Below are 6,384 nucleotides of genomic sequence, written 5' to 3' on the forward strand. Positions count from 1 at the left end.
CTCCCCCCTCCCCCCTTCCCTTTCTTTTGTCACCATTCATCCCAACCAAACACTTCATTTACTTTCCTTTCTCCCTTGTTCTTTCCTTTTTCTCCTTTTTTTTCTTTCAAATCAAACATAAAAAAGTCTGGATTGCTTTCAATTTCAGTGTTATAATTTGTTATTTCATTTATGTTTGTGACTAATCTAACCGTTAAGAGAGAGGAGAAAGGCATCATTTTTTTAGTACTTAAATCAATCGCAAACATGAACGGAAGGAATATTTTGAAAATGGAATCAAATTTGATAGACCAAAATAAAAACAACCTTAAACTTATTGTCAAAAGTAAAATCTAGTTTTTTCCTTTTTCTTTTAACACAAATATACTTTCTTTTCCTTTAATTTTGGTCATATTCTATTTTAACCCTTGAAATTTGAAAATTTTCCCTTTTAATCCTCTAAAAATTATAAACATATCAAGCTTATCCTCACATATCCTTATCCTTATAAATTAGAATTATCGAAATTCATCAAAATCACATGAACCCTGTCACGGCAGTGAGGTTATGAAAATATTAACTTTGTACTTTTACACTATTTTAGACTACAGCCAGTACTTTCAAATTTCAAGAATTAAAATCAAATATGACCCAAATTTAATTAATAAATTGTATATATTCACCTCTTTTTACTTTCATAATATTGTTTGAATCGGTTTCGAAATTAAGCAAGATATATTTTCATAAAATATAATTTCTTTTATTTTAAAGATAAGTATTTTATTTTGTCCTCACATTGATTCATTAGTCGAGTTTACATTTAGTGAGCGTTTGGATTGTGTCTAACAACCCTGTGTTTTGCATTTCAGGCTTCTTTTTTTTTTTTTTTTTTTTTGACCAACGCTTGGTGCACTGTTCATAAGACATGAACAGTGCATCAATGCATATAACAGTGTTTTTAGTGTGAACATAACCGAAAATTATTTTTTAATTGTTTTCAGTTTTCAGTAAAATAAACGATATCAAAACGTACCCTTAATATAAGTATTAATCAGGGTCAACACTAAGTCTATGTCACTTAGCTCCCTATTATTTGTTTGTTTGTTTTTTTTTTTTTTTTTTCTAAAAAGGTCACAAAAAATGGGTCAATAATTGGTTTTGCACTTATGAAGCATGCGACCCCTGAGCAATTTTATTTTATCCAAAAATTTTAATGATAAAATGTAGAAACTAAAAAATTTAAGACTAAATTGCCATAAATGAAATTACAATGAGTTAATTGTAATTTATAAAATAAAGATCTTGAAGAATAAATTTGTTTATAAAATACAAATTTTGTTCATTTGCCATTGGTCTCTTAGACCCTTTTTTTTTTTTTTTTTTAGAAACAAGACATCAATTTTTATTAAATAATCAAGGCTGTTAAATCAACCTGTACAAACTAGAGAATATTTAATGGTACATCTTCCATTCAAACATTTAAACTTGGGCTCAAACTTGCCCACCTACCAAACTGTGGGCTACAATGTTTCCTTGGCAACATACATGGGAGAAACTAATGTTCGTAAAGTAAGAGCTAGTTGTTGTGCGTCCTGAATCAGAAGCCCATGAAGAGTGAGGGAGGGCTCGGGTTTGAGAGGTCCTTGCAGATGGTTTCTAAGTCTCCCTCTATAATGGCTCAAGTGATGCCAAACTCCATCGCAAATTCAACGGCTCTTCACTCTGCCATTGCTTCAACTTGGGCAACCGTGGTTGGCAATGGTATTTGCTGTGAAAGGGATGCCATAACTGCACCTGTTGAGTTACGAATAACCACTCCTATACCTGCTTTGCCTTATTCTTGAAAATTGCACCATCGTAGTTCACCTTGAGGTTGTCTTTTGCCAAAGGTTTCCATCTCGTATGCTTCCTATATTGCTGCTTCAGGATGCCTGGGTGAAAGAGCTGAAATTCATTTTTACGCTCCTTTGAGATGTTCAATATTTGGTTCAGTGGGCACGCTATCTGTTTGGACCAAATCTAGTTCCTTTGGTTCCATAGTGCCCAACTCGTGAATGCCAATAGATTAGCATCCTTGTCTTCCTCCAAAGCTCGCTTGATGATCTCTCTCACCGTCTGTCCTGCATTGCTAGCAGCCACTACCATTGTAGATTTGAGGCCCAAACCACCTAGAACAGAAAAATAAAGCATGTGAGCAATCTTCAGTGTGCATCTTGCACTTGTCGCACAGCATCGAGAACGATTCTTCATCTACATAAATTAGCTTTAGTTGGGAGTGCTTCTTTGCGAGTGTGCCATACAAAGTTTTTCACTTTGTTTGGGACCTCCATTCTCCACAGCTTTCTCCACCAACCCACGAACTGTGATGAGGAAGGGCTTGAGGGTGGTTGCGCACTACTTCCTTATAGAGAAATCTGTAACCTGACTTTATAGAGTACTGTCCAATTGGGTTGAATGGCCATATGAATTTGTCTTGTTGGGGTGATGAGCTTAGTGGAATTCTTATCAATTCTGCCTTTACCGAGCTAAAATAATGATTAATCACCTCATGCCTTCATCTATGAGTTGATCGATTTATCAAAGCCTCTACTGATTTGTTTTGTTGTCCGAAAATCATTGGAGAAGTAACCTTTGGCTGGAATTTTGTTGGTAGCCAATTATTGCCCCATATTTTTATTTGTTTCCCATCTCCCACCCTCCACAAAGCTCCTTTTAAGATTACATCCCTCCCATAGAGGATGCTTCTCTCACATATGAGGCAGAGGCCGATTCCTTAACATCCAGAATAGTGCCATTTGGAAAAAATCTTGCCTTGAACACTCTAAAAAACAAGGAATTATCATCATGGAGAAGCCGCCATGAGAGCTTTGCCAACATTGCTTCATTGAACATGGTGAGGTCCTTGAAACCCATTCCTCCTTGATCTTTATGATTACGCAACTCATCCCACCTAACCCAATGAACTTTTCTCCTATCACCCTTTTGTCCCCACCAAAATTTCTGAACAAGATTTTCAATCTCATGACATAAGGTGGTTGGTAATTTAAAACAACTCATGGCATATGTGGAATGGCTTGAATGATTGATTTGATGAGGACCTCTCTTCATGCTTGTGATAATAACTTTCCTTCCCTCCCTTGTAACCTCTTCCAAACTTTTTGTTTTAGTTGATCAAAACTTGCTCTCTTATTTCTTCCAACCAATGCCTGTAGACCCAAATATGCCTCATATTGTTTCAACTCGGATACTCCAAGCTCTTCCATAATCTCAAATTGCATGTCCAAAGGGGTGGACTTGCTAAAAAACAAAGTTGGTTTCTCCTTGTTTAGCTTCTGACCCGATACCCTCTCATAAGTTGAGAGTATTTCAAGGATCTTTTGACATTCAAGCTTGGTAGCCCTGCAAAAAAGGAGACTATCATCTGCAAAGAGTAAGTGCGTTAGTTTTGGGCCATTTCGACATATTAATACACCTTTGATTTCCCCATTATTAGTTGTTGCTTGAATGAGCCTGTGAAGACCCTCAGAGCATAAAAGAAAGAGGTATGGGGAGAGGGGGTCCCTTTGACGAATATCTCTAGTGGGAATGATATGTTTGTATGGTTCACCATTCACAAGCAAAGAGTAAGAAACAAATGTAATACATTCCATTACAAGGGCAATCCATTTATCATTGAAACCCATCTTAATCATAACATCTTTCAAGAAAGACCATTCCACTCAATCATAGGCTTTGCTCATGTCTAACTTGAGAGCCATAAAACCCGTATTCCCCGAATTATGATTTTTCATATAATGTAAGGTCTCAAAAGCAACCAAAATATTAACTGTTATCAATCTACCCTTCAGGAAGGCACTTTGATGCTCTGAAATAATAAGAGGTAAGATTCTTTTTAATCTATTTGCTAAGACTTTCGAAAAAATATTATAAAGCACATTATAAAGACTTATTGGTCGGAATTCAGTTACTCTTTCCGAATTTTTAACTTTTGGGATCAAAGTAACAAATATATGATTGAAAGGTGAAGGTAAGGAACCCAAGTTTAAAAATGTCAAGATAGTGTTTGTAACGTCACCTTTTACCAAATCTCAATAGTTTTGGAAGAACAAAGGAGGCATACCGTCCAGTCCCGGGGCCCTGAGGGGTGCCGTTTGTTTTAGAGTAAGTTCCACCTCCCAAGCTTGGAAATTTTTAGTAAGTGAGGCGTTCATGTCATCTGTCACAAATTGTGGAATAGAGCTTATGGTAGGCACACTTTCGGGGTTAGTTGAGGTGAACAACTCCTTGTAATATTCTCCAAAAACACTTGCAATCTGATCGGCCTGGGTGCACCACTGATTTGACCGGTCCTTGATCCCTGAAATAGTATTTCTTTGCTTTCGAATAGTAGCTCGACAGTGAAAAAACAGGGTATTTCTATCTCCATCTTTCAGGTACAAAGTCTTAGACCTCTACCTCCACATACGTTCTTCCTTATCCATGAGGGCATTTATTTCTTTTTGAATGGCAAGTAGTCGGGTTGCATTGCCTCCTTGTAACGCTATCTTCTCACATCGAGCCAATTCCTTCCATTTCATATCCAATTCTTTTCAGATTGAGCCAAAATGTTTTTGACTCCATCTTGTAAGTTCCTTGCCACACTACTCTATCTTTCTTAGCAACTGGGTATTTTCGGCTCCACCAACATTTGATTGCCATACACCTTTAACAACTTCCCCGCACCCTTTGTCTGCTAGCCACATCTCCTCAAATCTAAATAATTTTATCCCTCGTTGAAAATCCAAATCAGCTAATTCAATCCACAAGAATTTATGATCAGACGTAGTGCTATCAACTTGATGTACCTTTGTGCCAGCGAAATCCGAGAATCAATCTTGAGAGGCTACTGCTCTATCTAGTCTCTCCCACAAAGAGAAACCATTTTGCCAGTACTTGCTCCATGTAAAAGGACAACCCTTAAAACCCAAGTCCATGAATCCATATTCATCAAGGGTGTCTCTAAATTGCTGCATTTGGTTGGAGGGTTGTAGTCTACCACCTAACTTCTCTGACTACTTAGTTGTTTCGTTAAAATCCCCGACGCAAAGCCAAGGCAGAGAGCTTTAACGATGTAGCTGACGGAGGAGGTCCCATGATTCAAATCTCTTCTGCGTTTAGTGTTCGCCATAGAATCCTATAAATCTCCAAGGTTTGTCTAAGTTTTTGTTGATTGTGGCATCAATGTGGTTCAACGAAGAAGTCTTAACATCTACCTCAATTCCGTCCTTCTGAAATAGTGCTAGTCCTCCACCCTTATTGATTCTCTCCACAAAAAATTTATAATCAAACCAGAAGCAATCTTTAACATAGTTTAGCCTAGCTTTGTCCGCCCATGTTTTGGCCAAGAACACGAGTAAGGGAGCTTTTGCCTGTACCAAATCCATAAGCTCTTGAACTGCACATTGGTTCCCAAGCCCCCAACAGTTCCAAATTATGCAACTCATTGTGACTAGCGAGACTGGAAACCAGTCTCTGCCAATACATGGTAATTCTCCTTATCATTACTTGAAACCACCAATTTCTTGCTTGGTAACTCATACTGATCAACAACCATGTCGACTGAACGCTTACAACCAATACAGTCATTTGGTGTGGCTTGGGAGCTGACTAATAGGCGTGCCAGGCGCTTCCACGTTAGGTATGGAGGCTTATCTGCAACATCAGATGTATTAGAAACATTTGAAATATTTTTTAAAGGTGAAGGGTCGACCTGAAGTGAGGCATGTGGCCCTTTTAGGAGTTCACGTGGACTATCGTTTGCAGCATCAGAGATGAAGTTATTGCATGCAACAAAATGAGTAGCTGAAATTAAGGGATTTTAATTGTACCCGAGCTCCTTATCAATATCCCTTAATTGTTAGGAGAAAGGATCTCCATAAATCTCACTATCCCGTGGGCACTGCTCTCCTTTCTTTTTTAAAATCGTAGACCTTGTAGAATTAATTTAAGAGAATTTCGTAAAATCAGCTTCCATATTTTGAGTTTCCTTTTCAGTTTAATTCCTCGACTCCGATGTGACAACTGGTATTGGTTTTTGACTCTCCGCCGCATGGAGAGGTTTTCCTCCCTGCCCTCGTAGAATCCCAATACCCGAATCACTCTATTACTTGGAGAAGCACTTGGTACTGTTCGAAGCCACAAGCCGAATTGTTGAGATGAAAGTTGCAAGGTACCCTTACTTTGAATCCACAAATCACAATCCTTGTCACTATGGTCGAAGCATTCGCACCAATAGCATATATTCGGCAAGCGCTCGTATTTAAAATTCACCCATACCTTTCCACCCTCCTCAAGTTTTATGACATGGCCTCTACACAAGGGTTGATAAACGTTAAGGGTAACTCTAACCCTCATGAAACTTCCACC

This window comes from Quercus suber, unplaced genomic scaffold, assembly GCF_002906115.3.
Source record: "Quercus suber isolate HL8 unplaced genomic scaffold, Cork oak 2.0 scaffold_65, whole genome shotgun sequence".
Classification (NCBI taxonomy): Eukaryota; Viridiplantae; Streptophyta; class Magnoliopsida; order Fagales; family Fagaceae; genus Quercus; species Quercus suber.